This window comes from Aythya ferina, assembly GCF_964211825.1.
Source record: "Aythya ferina genome assembly, chromosome: 2".
Taxonomy (NCBI): Eukaryota; Metazoa; Chordata; class Aves; order Anseriformes; family Anatidae; genus Aythya; species Aythya ferina.
Genome location: NC_140297.1, coordinates 158,781,223 through 158,797,174, shown reverse-complemented (window position 1 = coordinate 158,797,174; position 15,952 = coordinate 158,781,223).

Below are 15,952 nucleotides of genomic sequence, written 5' to 3'. Positions count from 1 at the left end.
ATCCAGAAAAAGTTAAGTTTTTTCTAAGAACACAGAGAAATCAGACTAAGAACACTGTGTTCCGTGAAACCAAATGTCAGGTATTTCAGAAACAGTTTGTGCTGCTGAACAAAACTTCTTTTCTTTTTTTTTTTTTTTTTCTGTTTTGCTATCCCATTCTTTTCAGGTAAAAGATAAATTTATGACCAATTTTTCATAATTATTTATTATAATTTGTCTTTCAATTACCGTGTTAAGCCTAAACCGCAGTGCAAAAAGACCAGGTTATTCTAAGCTTAACATTAAATCACAAAAAGCAGCAAGATTTTCAACACATTTCAAAAGAGTCATTAACAGTCATTGTAAGCAACTTTCTGTCCTCCTCAGTTTTGTCTTTTCTAAAGAAATTAGAAATTACAGTTGAACAATTGTCCCCTAGCATGCAAATGAAAAGTTTTACAGCAGGAAAGCACATTCAAATATTTTGTAATGTGGGGCATAAAGAAAACCACTTTTTAAGGATGTGTCTACCTATTTTTCCCAGTTTCCAGAACTATAAAATGAAATATTTTCTGTAAATTTTAAGCTCCTTTTGGAGGATTAAGAAAGGTCATTAAGAACTATTATGCATCATTCAAGGCCTGGCTGATGGAATTGTGAGGCCTGCGCTTATCACCTTCGAAAAATAACAGTTATCAGGAAAAAAAATACACCAATGACTGGAAAAAGGCTAATGTTATGCACATCTTATAAATAAATAGAAAGATAGATAGATAAATGAAAACAATAAGATGAAGTATAAGTAACTCCATCTTTCTCAGTGACCTGGATTATGACACTGTGTACCCTCTGCAAATTTCAAGATGGCACAAGAATTTCAAGAATTATTGACATGCTGAGACATGGAAGAGACTTGACTCTAAAGAAAGGCAAAAAATGTGCAAACTGGACCATGCCCTACAGTAATATAAAATGTGTTTTTTTGTTTGTTTGTTTGTTTTTCAGTCTCATGAAGAGATGGTTAAAGGCTTTGAGCTATCTATAACTGTAGGAATTACAGTTATGTGGCCAATGGGCCCAAACTCTTGTTGGCAGTGCTATATGGTACAACCGGAGACGACGTCCAAAGACTGCACCTTGGAAGGTTCAGGTTGGGCATTAAGAAAAAAAAAAAAAAAAAAAAGAAAAAGTAGAAAAAATTGCTAGTAAAGTAGCACTACCCCAGAACCAGTCATTAGAAAAGTCACAGAAATCTCAAGAGTTGACTATGAGGATCCATTGCTGATTTGATCTAGAGCTGCTTAATTAACATTCTCTCTCTATGTCCAGTTATTAACCACTTTATCATCTCTCCTCCTTCCCACAACACCACAACACCCTGGCTCCACAGATACTTTCTAGCTTTTCTTTCAAACACTTCAATTGGTTCAAATAAGGGAGATTAACTTTGAATAATGATTCTCCACTTCCATTTAGCTTAGAAGGCTGCTGATTTGACTCTGTATTTTGAGAAGACCTTGTGTGCCTAAATGCTTTTTATTATTATTATTATTATTATTTAGTATTTTTTCTCAGTTATATCAGATTCTCAAGAAAATACATTATCCATCAAAACAAACTTTGTCTACTTCATATTTTCAGAAGACCATAGACCAAAAACATTACTTATACTCTGAAAGTCAGTATTAGCTTTGTCATCTGCAGATGACGACATATTGAAGTCAATTGACTTTAATATCCTTCTTGCATTTTAAGGCTTTCCTAATGAATTTTTACTCTTGCATTGAAAATAATTAAATAGACAATGGATCACTCCTCTTTTGACTGTATAGGAATGAACATCTGCCAGAAACATTTTAACATTTCTATGGTTTAAAGCACCAGCAGCCACAGAGAAAAATACACCCTTTTCAACCAAGCCTTTAATGATTCTTCTGATTGAAAATGGAGCTAGTACATTACCAGAAATATGTAATGCTTTTATTCTACCAAGATGTATTATTTAACAATGGGCGAATCTTGCAGAACAACTCTATTTAATTTGTTCTTTCAATCTAATGACCCATATGAATTATTGTAGAAACTATTGTGGCACATAAGTTGCTTCTGTCACAGCCAATGTTTCATTTTCTTCACGTCTTCATCAGGGAAAATATTTCAAGTGCTTAGATCCTATGCAAAAATTGATTAATAAATTAGTTTGCTTGCATGCTGCCCTGAGTCTGACGGTCAGCTATGAACAGTTAAGGAAAGTCTTCTGCTTCAGCTACAGCTACCACTGATGATCCATGCAAATTAATGTCCCCAGTGAGTGTAAGGTCTCTTCTTTATAAAGACTACATCTGGTCCAGGATCGATTGACCTTGGACCTGCTTCATGACTATGGTCTTGTCTGGTGATCTGGGCTCTCAGATAAAGCTGGTGATCATCACTGGTGGTGATGTTTGCCTTTGTTGGGTCCTGTGGGCCTGCCCCCCTGCTAAGAGGGCTCTGCTTGCCTTAGTATCACCCCAATATCCCATTTCACCTTTCCCTGTGCAGCTGCTCTTCTCTTCCTGCAGCTCTGCTTTCCTTGAGTCCTGAGACAAGCAAGGTGGAGCTTGGCTCTCAAGACATGCAGGATCTTATGCCTCAAGACATCCCATGAGCCCGTTATTGAGCTTCAAGCCCTGCAGAAGATTATGGTCAGCACACAGAGGCAGGTCACAGCCCTGAAAGCTTCTCTTTCTCTAACAGATTTTTCACTCCATTGGGCAGATCTCAGCAAGGAGACTTTTCCCAATCCTTCCTTTCTCAAATTGTCCATCTCTTCACAAGCTCATATCCAAACCTTCCCCTCAACTTGAATCAAGACCACCTCTTTTTCTACGTCAGACATGCTCCTGATGATCCATGCCGGATTCAGACATGGTTTTTGTTGCATTTATCCTGCCCCACTGAGTGAAGACCCAGCAGCTGCTAAGCTTGGTAGGATGTTTCCAGAAATCTTATGGCTCTTATCCATAGCTGCCCATCAGAAAGACCTCAACTTCTGGTGCTTTAACTGCCAAATAACATCATTGCATCATCACACATAGACATGCTGGTCTGCATGTCTGGTGAACATCCACTGCCTACCCAGCTGTTAATGGACCTTTCATAGGTCTGCCTCCTTGCACGCAATTTCTTTACTTGAGTAAAAAGTGCAAAAGCAGATTTATAGGGTAATACCACAGTTTGGCAGGCAAAGTCCATTATTTTTATTTCAAGAGTGTGATTCGGTACTGCTGGGGACAACATGAATGGACTTTACTTAAAATAATTTGTAGGGGTTTGGGCTCGCTTTTGTTAAAAGGTTTCTCAAGGCAGATTTTACAGTGAAAAGTGCCATAAAGAGCCACTCTGCTCACTTTTGTTCTGCAAAACTTTAGTTGATGATTAAGCTGATTTTTTATTTCCCTGGAAGAAATGACTGAAACAGAGCTATTGTTTAAAGCAAGGCAAATCTGGCCATCTTTAAGGAGATGTTGCAGAAATAAGTGGTAAGTCTTTAAAGCAAAGGATGTTCAGTCAAACTATTATCTTTCTTCATCTTTCTCTAACTAAAGATTCTTTAAGATTAAAGGAATGTTTTTTATCCGAAATACAATCATGTCTAGGATTTATCTGTGTATACATTGCCGTATCCCATAGAGCCTTATTGATAACCTACGGATGTTGACAATTTCCTTCTATGACAAATTTTTTGAGGGACGTGGGCAGCAAGCCTGTAATGACCTGAGGCATCTATGACTTTCATTCAACAGCTTTAAAACCAAGTGATAAAAATTCCATAAAGGTTCTTCTTCAACTTCTGTTTTTTACCTTTTAGATCAATTCAGGTGACATATTCAAGCTTTTTTCCCTGCAAATGAAAATTATTTTTTGTTTTCATTTTATTCAATGGAAGCTGAGACTTTTATATGATTATTTGTTTTCAAATATCACAAGAGGTGGGATTTTATCACGAAACTTTGCAATGTTTTGACTAAAAGGCCCAAACTTGAAGTGTTTTGAATCAGATCCACAAGTAGAATGGGGAATATGAATGCTAAAATTACAGAACTTCTAAACCTTTGATTTACTAATGGCACAAGGGGCTCAAATGAGCTAAAAAACAGTGGAGTTTGGTCTCTGATTTTCTGAACTGTGTCCAAATATATTAATTAAAAAAAAAAAAAAAAAAGGGAGAAAAACTGAATGGTTTCTTCATATTGCAGCTAATTAATATTGCACGTGGAATCATTTGGCTTGGCTTCATGTCTTTTTTTCCTTCCCTCTGTCAACAAACCAGCTTATACAACACACTAAAGTAGAAGTAAATACACTGTCATCATACACTATTCAGGTTTTAAACATGCATTATATAGCCTTTAATCTGTGGTTTTTGAATGTTTCATGTACAAAAAGCACTTAACAAATCTAAAAGTTTTCATTTGAATCCCTCTTTATTGCAATTAGCATATAGCAAGCATTTAAAATAAAATTTTCAAAATGTATGCATGCACATACACATCTCAGGATGCAATTCTGCTGTGCAAATAACATTTCTTTCTCGAGTAAGTGAGAGAGTAGCTGGGTGATGCTTAGCTGCGTATCAGTGTTAAACCACAACACTGTGATGGAGTGAAATGAAGGCAATGCAAGGTTTAACGTGTAAGACATTGAATCTGGTATAAATGTGTAATCACACCCCAGATAAAGCTACTATCCAGGTAACAAATAATTGTAGTGAGAACTAAAAAGGTTATCAGCTGCTGAAAAAGCTCCACACTTGCTGGACTGAACTGATCTGATTATAAAATTTAAGATCTTCAAATACAGTGACAATGTTATTTATAAAAATTAAAATACGCATTCCATGAGGATGATTTTTGTCTACCTGATATCATCTTGCCATTGTATATGTCAGCATATGATATATCACCACCTAATATCCTAAATAAACATGTAGCAAATTAACTTCCTCTTTAAAAAGAGCATAGGGAAATGGTATTTAGAGCATAAGTTCAAATTTCCTCTGGATTTCCAGCCAATTAGTTAACTCTGGTGGAAAATGGCAACCTGGACTGGAGGGTCAAAAGTGACTGAATGGTGTGATAACACTTATTAGTATCAGCCCAGGCCAGAAGCACAATGAGATAACTTTACGTTAAAGACATTTTTGCTTTTTATTCAGCTTGACCAATGCAACTTACTCTATTTTTCTTGCTGAAAGTGTTCTTGAGCAATTTAAATATGAAAAAAGTGACTGGCCTTTTCTTTGGTGACTTCAAACGATGGGGGCACTTTTCTTCATGTTGTTAAAAAAAAATAAAAAAATCCTGTTGAAATATGGAGGATGGTGATTTAGCTGTCAGGAAATGGCATGTTCTGGAATGAAATCTTTTTTTCCTGGAGTTGGAAAGATGAACATGAGATTGGGACAGCATTTTTGGATGACTCTGTACCCATATGTTGAACGGGCTGTCCCTGGATACCAGTACGTTATCCAGCTACATTAGGGAAAGTCTGGAGTGGTCCTTGGCATGCCTTTGGTACATGCCGATGGTGGTTTCCAAATAACTACAAGCACAATTCAGGTATATGCATTCAGGATTCATTCCCATTAAGCAATCTGCATGCAGTCACCCTACTTTGAAACAGTTCCCTAGCACAGAGATAGCTCCTGATGTGCCAGCTGCCCTTATTGCCCAGGAATATTTCCAAGAACATCTCATTTTGAGTGTTTCCTGGGAAAAAAGCATGATGCATCTCCAGCTCGTGTCTCCACAGCTTGATGGGGACTCCTGCTTGTGCTTTGCTGGTAGCAAAAGTGTACATCAGGGCCTTGATTCAGGAAACCATGTGTTTATGTGCAATGCAAATCAGAGCCTATGCAGATAACAGACCTCAGGCCTTATCTGACTTTCCTTCACATATTCATGGCAACTTGAATTACTTTTCCCCTGCAAAATCTGATAGGGAAATATTCAGCGTTTCAGGAGGCAGGCGTAAGACTGGCAGAAGGGATTCTTGCAGTCATACTTTATATTTCCCCGTCCCCAGTGCATGTCAATTAAAAAGGGGCCAAATCCTGACACTCCACAGAGGTTGAGTGGGACCTCAATCATTTTGGTGAGACTTCTAGGAGTGAAAAGTGCCATTCAGTGGATCGCTGTGCACAATAAAATGAATAGCAGGCATTTCTATCCCAAGGCAGAGGCGTTGAAAACATCTTCAGGAGTAGACATCCAGCACTATTAGAGTCCTAGCCTGCAGTTTTCATCCTGGCAGAGCCGAGCAGTGACAGCTGTGACTCACACAGACATCGGGTTAGGAGGCCTGCTCTGAAAATAGAAGCTGAAGTATAACAGACTGCAGTAGTAACCTGCTCGAGTTAATGAGGGAGATTTGTTCGGCGTGTGTAGCATTTCTTCGTCCTATGATTAAAAGAATGATTTGGCAGTAAATGTGCTATGAATGAGCTGACAAGACTCTATCCACCAACCAGCAAATGACTGCAATATGTCATTTTTATTAGAGCATGCGTCAGCGATGAATATTTATTTAGAAGTGGATTTTCAAGAGATGCAGTGGACCTAAAGGCCATCGACTCTTGAAGCTCCTGGACTTTTTCGTATTGAGCTATCTTGCCTTTCCAGAAGAGCGGAGAATCCCCTCTGTTCCCTTCTTCTTCCCAAGTTCCCTTGAAAAGTATTTTGTTCTCATCTTGCTGTCTGCACTAGGTCAAAGAAAATTGTGAGGTTTTTGTTTGTTTTTCACACTGATTCATCCCTTTGGGGATGGAAGTAGCAAAGGGCAGATGGAGACACCAAGGCTGAAGGTAATTTTCTGGGGCTTTTCACAGCTTATCAAGTATATTCTTTGTCCCAGTTTATCAACATCTGCCCCCGTCCTTTCCTCTGTACCAAGTGAGAATCAAGGATACCTACACATCTCTGAAATGTGTTTGTCTCAGGTCCTATAAAAACCCAAGAAATTTTCACAACATCTCTAGACAGTATTTGCTCTTCATTTTCCTTCTTTTATGGCATTTAATTTCTCTTCTTTGTTGGACGTTGAACAGTTTTCTTGTTGTTCTAGTCACCAAGGGCACAGCACTATTCACTAACATACTCTCCTCTCTTGTTGGAACTGTTTCTAGGCTAAAAAATAATTCAACTGCTTCAGTTTTAGTTCATATGTGGTTTTCATCTCTTCTTCTCATTTTCATTGTTATTTTCTGAGTTTTTCTTCAGCATGTGTGGACTCTATATTCCTACTGTGCCTCTTCTTGGGGAGCTGCTGCCACTGCTGCTGCAGCTGAAATTCATCAGATTTCTGATGCTAAAGTCTGTGGCTTTCCATTATCATGTGAAAGAAGAAAAAAAAAAAAAAAAAGAAGAAGAAAAAGAAAAAAAAAAAAAAGATACCAATCTCCAGAGGATTCTGGAGCATAACTTAGAGAAATCACTTCTAAGGAAAGAGAAGATCATTTCATCTCACTGGTCTAACTACTCCTTTATCAGTTTACTAAGACTGCTGAAAAGCCTGAAAAAAAAATAATAAAAATAAAAATCAGTATAAAAAATAATAAAATATATATATATTCTTCTAGATAGGGACATTAGGCTGAGATTATGAAGAAATAAATCCTCAAACTCACTAGAAATCATCTTGTCCCATTCCCGTATCTCAATATTCTTGCGTAATTCTTTGTCCCTTTCCAACAGGGAAGCAGAACAAAACTGAGAGGTGGACAGAATTACTTGCCCTTGGGATGGGAATCACTCATTATAGTTTTATCCTCTGTGCTCAGTGAGTGGGACAGCAATTTGGATCCTCCTCATGCTTATAGCTGTTCAGGACTCTGTATGGAGACTTTTTGGTCCTGAGAAAGGTGTCTTTGCTAGGGAAGCAGCTGGATTTAGAAGGCTGATGACCTATGGACTTAGGTTGCAGACTTCAGAAGTGTTGGTGGAAAGCAGAGCTGCTTGGCACTCCAGCCCAGACCAACCCACTTCTGCTTCTAGACCAAGAAAATAACCTACAACCCATGGCAGAAAAAGTTGTTGCTTTCCTCATGTGAAGCCTTTTAAAAGGGAAAAGTCAAATACAACCTTCTGCCAAACACAGGGACCCTTAAATGCAGCTGCTGACCCTCTACTCACAGAAGCAGTCTCTTGCAGTTGGTCCAGGGAAGTTTCCTTGTATTGCAGGGAAATTAAGATTTTTCTTCCAAGTTTAGAAGTGCTAAGGGGAACAGAATAAGATTTTGAAGATAATAATAGACTTTTTTTTTTTTTTTTCAAGATGGATATCTTTTCTGGAACATCCTGTGTAGTGCTGCCTTTGAGGTATAACAGAGGACAGTCCAGCGGATGGTAAAAGCCCTGAAGGCCTTTTGCATGCTGCTGGCTCAAGACTACCCTTTGTTCTCAGAGTCTTTTGTGAGTTATAATGACTTATGAAAGAACGGGCTAGTTTAAGAAAGGAGATTTTCAAATGCTGTCCCTGCAGTCAGGGAAAATAAATAAATAAATAAATAAGAAAACCTGCAAACAACTTGACAGAAAAATCCAATCACTGAAGGCATGAAGTTTGTTTTTAGCAGCGTGAGGGGAAAAATAAATAAATAAATAAAAAGAAAAGGAAGGGAAAAAAAAGGAAAAAGGAAAAAGGAAAAAAAAAAAAGTGTTCTAGGTGCTATAAGGTATCTATTTAATATGATGCTATTTAATGCAGCGAAGGTGGTCTCCTAAAACTTTTCTGAGGTCTCAGATGCTGATACTGAGGGTCATTAAAGAAATTCCTTCCTCAGATATTTTTTTTCTCTGAATTCCTCCAGCCTGACAGAAGATTTCTTATTATTAAAACCCAGAAGTGCATACCATAAGCCAGACAAAGCCAGTCAGCCTAGAGGTTGTGTACAGTCTGTGAAGCTGTCTGTACAAGCAGAAAACCACAATGGCATTGTAGTGTGCCAATAAAATGAGCTATTACTATCCTTTTAATTAAATTCCAGTGTCTTCTGCATATAATATTTACTTTCTCTGATTACTGTACACAGACTTATGTCAAAAGGGTTAGGGAGCACAAAATGGGGATGGTTTCCAGCATAGCTTTTTAAGCCATCAGGGAACATCAGAATCATGAATTTTGGGGGAGATAAAGATCATGAAAGCTGAAAGAGTTGGGAGATAAGTTTACGTCCTGAATTTGCATCTCCTACTTCAGTGCAGAGCACAGCAATGCTGGGGTTCATGGAGATGAAGTGAGCTGATTAAACCCTTTATGGGATGTGAGGAAGGCAGAACTGTGAATTAATCAGTCCTTCTTCCTGCTTTTCAAAAGGTTGGGCAGTAGGACATCCTTTGGGGTTATCTACCCCTAAAATGTAATGGTTATAATCATGCTTAAAGACTGGTAGTCATCATAAAGACATGATCACATCCTGGCTCAGGATATCCTGGTGTCACAGATTGCCCAACAGGACTGAAGATCATCATTTTATACTTGTTCTTAGACAATTTTTCCTGTGCACCCACCTGCCACAGCTTTCATTTGTCCTAGATAGGGAGATGAGATGGAGCCAAATTTTGCCAACCTCCACCCTTCCTGACTTCTTGATATGCTGTTCATTGCAAAGATGCCATTGGTAAGTTGTCATGTGTTACACAAGAGTTACTTACCAGGAGTAGCTCATCAGCACACACCCATAGGGGTGCTTGAGCCCCACTGACACCATTTGTATTTCTTACTCCCCATATTTCCTTATTTCTTATTCTTACTGATATATTTAAGCCTAGCTCAGTCCAGCATAGAATCACGGAATCATTTTGGTTGGAAAAGACTTCTAAGATCATCTGGTCCAACCTTTAACCTAGCACTGCCAACTCCACCATTAAACCCTTTTCCTAAAGCTCTACATTTCCATGTTTTTTGAAGACCTTCAGGGATGGTGACTCAACTACTTCCCTTGTCAGCCTGTTCCAATATTTTATAAGCCTTTCAGTGAATAAAGTTTTCCTAATATCCAACCTAAAGCTCCCCTGTCTTATCACTCAGTGCTTGGGAGAACTGACAGATCCCTGGCTTGCTACAGCCTCCTCTAAGGTAACTGTAGTCCTAACGTGCTAGGATGTTTCATGCTTCTTTAAAGCATGAAGATCTCTTCTAAAGGTAAGAGTCTTCCTTCCCATGCATCTCCTTTTCTTCTCCACACAACACACACAAGAACAGTGGAGCTGCCACAGACTAGAGATTATGGAGGTGCCACAAATGAGTGGGGAGAAAAACACCAACATTTTAGGAGTAACTGGCAAAGACAGCTTCCTAATAAAATACGACATATCTGCATTTGACAGAATCATATAATGACAGAATATCAAGTCTATCTCCTGGGTCTACACAGGATCACTCAAAAATCAGACCCTGTGTCTGAGAGTGTTGTCCAAATGATTCTTGAACTCTGGCAGGCTCAGGGCCATGACCACTGCTCTGGGGAGCCTGTCCCAGTGCCTGACCACCTCTGGGTGCAGAACCTTTCCCTAACCCCCAGCCTGACCCTCCCCTGTCCCAGCTCCATGCCGTCCCCTTGGGTCCTGTCGCTGTCCCCAGAGAGCAGAGCTCAGCACCTGCCCCTCCGCTCCCCTTGTGAGGGAGCTGCAGGCCGCCATGAGGCCTCCCCTCGGCCTGTTCTGCTCTGGGCTCAACAAACCAAGGCACCTCAGCCTCTCCTCATGTCTCTTCCCCTCCAGACCCTTCACCATCTTTGTAGCCTTCCTTTGGAGACTCTTTAATAGTTTTATGTCCTTATATCGTGGTGCCTAAATACTCGAGGTGAGTCCGCACCAGCACAGAGTAGAGCACGACAATCCCTTCCCTTGACTGGCTAGCAATACCGTGCTTGATGTACCGCATTTGGCATAAAATTACTGCTGTTTCATTAACTTCTAAGAAGAAACATTAACTTCTAAGAAGAAACAAGACACATATAATTTACATCAGTCAAAATCTGACTCTAGAGCTCTCCAAAGCCTTTCCTGATATGTATGGCATTTCCCACAAAATGCCTTCCCTGAAACACGAGCTATATTTCAAGTTCTGGTGGTCAGTTTCTTTTGGGGGAAGTTACACTGAATGGTTGAATTATAATGGAAATCTAGAAACAACCTAAGAGTGGAGCCAAAAAAAATTGCTGTTCTGGGAACACTTCCTACTGACCTTATAATTACCAAAAGCAAGGAAAGCGCAATTGAAGTCAAACACTCCTGCCCCCTTACGGAGCACGGGGGGCACTGTTATTATAACTAAAGAGTAAGTTTAAAGCCCTCCAATAAACATATAATAAATCAATGTCCTTTTCCTTGTTTTAATTTCACACACAAGATTTATGAACCTGTATATTTAGACTGTTTATTTAAAGTGCTGGCATGCAGGCTACTCTTGGCACAATAAAAGAGCCTTCTCTGAATGTATGCTCAGATTCTGTTTTGATTTGGCTTTATTTTTAATGATTTAAATTAAGGAATCCATCACTGCCTTCCAAAGATCAGCTTAAGGTGAACGAGGAGGTCAAAAGTATGTTTTGTGTTAGTCTTAGCTCAGGTTTAGCATCACATTTGAATGACACCTGATACTGTGCATGGCAAAATCTCTCGTTCTTAACATCCATTTGGTTCCTTCATTAAGTCTCAAATTTCTGTTGGTCTTCTGTATTCATGTCCCCCTCCCACCTTCCCCCCATGTCTTATTTATTTTTCTGTATGGAATTCTTGGCCTGTAACCAGGTGCCACGTTGGAGCTGAAAGAGGGGAGATCACAATTGTGCTCTTCAAGTCCTCCCACTGAAGAGCATCCTTCTGCCTGTCTCACCAGAATGAGAATAAATATAGGTGTGTGTACAATTTTTGAATTATTTGTGAGTTCCTAGCTTCCCCTTTAAACTGATAAACCTCTCTGATGGCATCTCTCAGCATTCTGCATATCAAGAATAGTCTTGCTTGCACGCCATGGATACCACAGGGACCGTCCTGTCGTCACTATGGGAATATAAGGGAGTTATGACAGCTTTTCTCCTCCCCATCCCTTTCTCTCCAAACAAGGACTGATGTTCTGCATTTTTGCCAGTCTGCCTGTTAAGTGGATCATTTCTTTTCATATGACATGGCCTGAGTACTGGCAAAATTTAATATCACCAACTGTCACTTGAATGTGGGCTTCTGAACAATATTAATCATACCTAAATATTGTAACTTTTATGATTTTTGCTTTTAGCATTTTCCATTTGGTAATTAGTGTTAAAAATGTGCCCAGCTTTAATGTTAAAAACATATCTGAGTGCTTTGTGAGCCCTTCTGAAGTCTTCCCAGGATGACTGTGCTGTGACTCCCCCCTCTGAGAAGCACTGTGGGGTCACAATAACCTGGTGGCACCCAGCTTGCAGCAAGCTCCAGAGAGGTAATTTTCTCAGATGCTCCTGGGAACACTGCGGAGTATTTGTCAAAAGGGTTCCAAAAATGACATTTTGATCTCTCTCACGGAGGAAATCGTTTCTCTTGCTTTTTCACAGTTCATCCCACATAAGGAGTATTCCTTGAGTGGGATGAACTGTCAAGAGCAAGGACAAACACCTTCCTCTCAGTGAACCTGTAGAATATATTTTTGATACGGATGAGACACTGCAGTGTAAGATCTAAGTACAGATTGTCTAGAAAAAAAAAAATTCTTCCCTTTCTTAAATATATTTCTTTTCCTTTCAAAATCATCTACCACTGTTCATGATTTGGCCATTGAGTCAAATCAACAGCCCCTAACACGAATGAGATCCCTAACCTCCCTAACAGGAGTCCTAGTGCGATGTCACTGCTGAGTAACTTCTCCTGACTGGTTTTGAACATTTCCTTTGGATACTTTGAGTGAGCGTGTAAATAGTTTTGTGCCTCAGGTTATCCCTGTACTGAACAACTTGCTCTCCTGAAATGTCTAGTCAGAGAAACTGAAGAAGGAAAGGAGAGATAAAGAAAAACAGGATGTCCTCACCTCTTGTTTGATAAATATCTCAATTTCAACAGTGGTTGCCTGTAATGCTCAATCGTTGTCTGGTAGGTATAAACACAAAATACAAGCAAAAGATTTGTCTCCTCATTTACCTAGGCCTAGCCTAGGCATTAATGACTATGCTTAGGTTCATCCTTGCCCTTTTGATCCTTCTCAGATTTATTTTTTCTAGGCTGCATAAGAAATAAAAGCTTTTATTTTTATTTTTTTCCTGTCTAGTAACTTCTCCATACCACTGATGGCCCCAGAAGAATTTCATTGCACCACTTTGAATTCATATTTCTTGTGTGTGGAAGCCAAGGATTTTGCACCGTGCTCTGTAAGAGGTCTCAGTCTGGTCTAATCAAAGAGGAATAATTCTTCCCTGCCTCTCATGAGAGTATCTCAGCTGAGGCATTCCTAGGATGTTTGCTTTTTCAGGTCTGAATCATTTTGTAATCAACAAACACAACATACCCCTTTTGCGCTCTCATTTTCTACTGACAAGCTCCTGCTTTATAAGTGATTCTCGTGTTATTAATCCCCGTATGCATGACCTTACTCTTTGTACTATTATATTTTTCAGTTCTCTATCCAATTCACCACTGTAATACACCAATCCTCTTCTGAATTGCCTGTGCCTCCCAGCTTTGTGCTGTCTACAGATTTCATTAGTAAATCTCTATTTTTTAAGGCAGGGTCACCAATGGAAACATTAAATAAGATTAGTCCAAAGACAGAGCATTGTGAAACTACACTAAAAACTGCCCTGCAAACTAAAAGTTGTCTTCTCTACAGAAAGCATGGTCATTTCTCTTCAGTAGTTCCTTACCCCATTAGTATTTTGGATACAGTCCATGTTTTCTCCAGTTAATAATTTCCCATGTGGCACAATACTGATATTGCTTTATTGAAGTCTAAGTGGATTATGTCTACAGCACTTTTTCCATCCATAAGAATCGGTTATCTTTTTTAAGGAAAGATATCAGACACAATCTGTCTTTGATAAATCTCTATTTCCTCCCATCTTGATTTATTTTCACCTCCTTGTGCTTGTTTCTTTTCTTTAATTATTCATTCATTTTTGTTTCCTTGATGATTTATTCTAAAGCGTGCACACTTGTGGGGTTGGTTGCTTGCTTTTCTCCAGTCTGATGTGGACACTATTTTTATTATTTGACAGCCAGATGGAACCACTCCCAAATTCATACATTTATTAAAGAGCTTTGAGATGGAGCACTGATTTCATGAGCCAGCTCTTTCAAATATCAAGAATGCTGATTACCCAGCTCCATATCTCCTCCCTTCTCCCTAGCTAAATGAAACTAGTTTAGAGAGTTTTGTTTCCACCTTGGTAATAGAAATTTCCATGTCCACGGTCCTCTTCCCATTAATCATCTTGTCTTTTCTTAGCAGGCTCTACATTAGACTCCTTACAGAAAACCGAGCTGGAGTATGCCTTTAACAGCAGGGTCATATTTCCATTATCTTTAATCTCTGCCCTATATTTCTTAGTCCACCTTTTCTTTCTGTTTTCCTGCTTAAATACTGAAGAAATCCACGCTCTCCATTATAATTTGCTCTTCCAGGAATAATTTAAATTGACTTTTAGCAATGTCCATGCTACCTCTGCATTTTTTAAGCTCAAGCATGCAGTTTCCTCTACTGCTCTTTTTGCTCTTTGTAATATCTCTCTTTGCTCTCCCTTTCCTGTCAAGGTGATTTCAGGTGGAGACGTTTCCCTTCTGAGGATCTTAGCGAACTCCAACCTTGCAGAACAAAGGCTGGCCCCTTTTTTAACCTGCCACAAGACACAGATTGACTGGCCCTTGTAATCACTGGCCCTAAATGATCACCAGGACCACCTCTTTAGGGGACAGCCACCACCGAGATCAGATTATAACGCAGATCTGCACACTGAATCGGTGGCATTTAAAATACTTCGGATAAATGGATCAGTTGGCCCATATTTGCTACTGTTGTTTCTGAAAGGATGTTACTTGAAGGTCAAGAGATCCGGCTCAGCCAGGCTTAATATCTTAAGCCATTGGACTATTAAAAACATTTTGCTAACTTAATCACTCCCTCTTTTTGTATACATCATCCTGAAGAAAGCATGTGTCTTCAGTACCATTTTTTTTTCCAATAGCTAGCCCAAGTACTTTATTATCTCAATGGCCTGCAGGTGTGTAGATTTGTATCTCATTTTATCAACTCTGTTTGAGGAAAATAAAATGGATACACTCACTCATTAAAATGAGGGAGCCAGCCTCATTCTGATTTCACATTCTTTAATCTGACCGATGTATAGACTTCAGCTCCCATCTCCAAACAGATAAATAACTAAATAAAACTATTTAAAAAAATACATTTTTATGACATGCAAGTAAGTAAAAATACTAATTTGGATTTACAGAAAGCCTTCGTCATAAATTATTTAAAAGCACATTGGGAACTGACGTAGGGAATTGATCCAAAGCTTGTTGACTCGGCAGAAGTCCTTCCATTGACTTCAGAAGTCCTTCCACCTTCCTCTAATGAGAGGAAGGGCTTATTGCATGCAGTATTTTTTTTTAATTTATTAAAAGGACGCTCTGTCTGGAAAGGAATCAGTGATAAAACCTCTCCTCTAAAACATGCAGCTGTAGCTCACTCCAATAGTAAGCGAAAATATTTTTTTTAAGAGGAAAGGTAAAGCAATTTTACAATCCTTAAACAACATATTCAAGAGCAAGGACCACGTGCAGCAACATTACAAAGGGCATCAACTGAGGGATGTAACATGCATTATTTGGTGGGACAAAATCTCCAGGAACAAGGATTGAGGATTAGGGAAATTCAAAAGAATTCTACCTATTGACCCCCTCTTTTTGCCATGTCAAACATGAGTGTCATTTTTTAACTTTGCAGGTTCCTTACAATCCATCCTCAC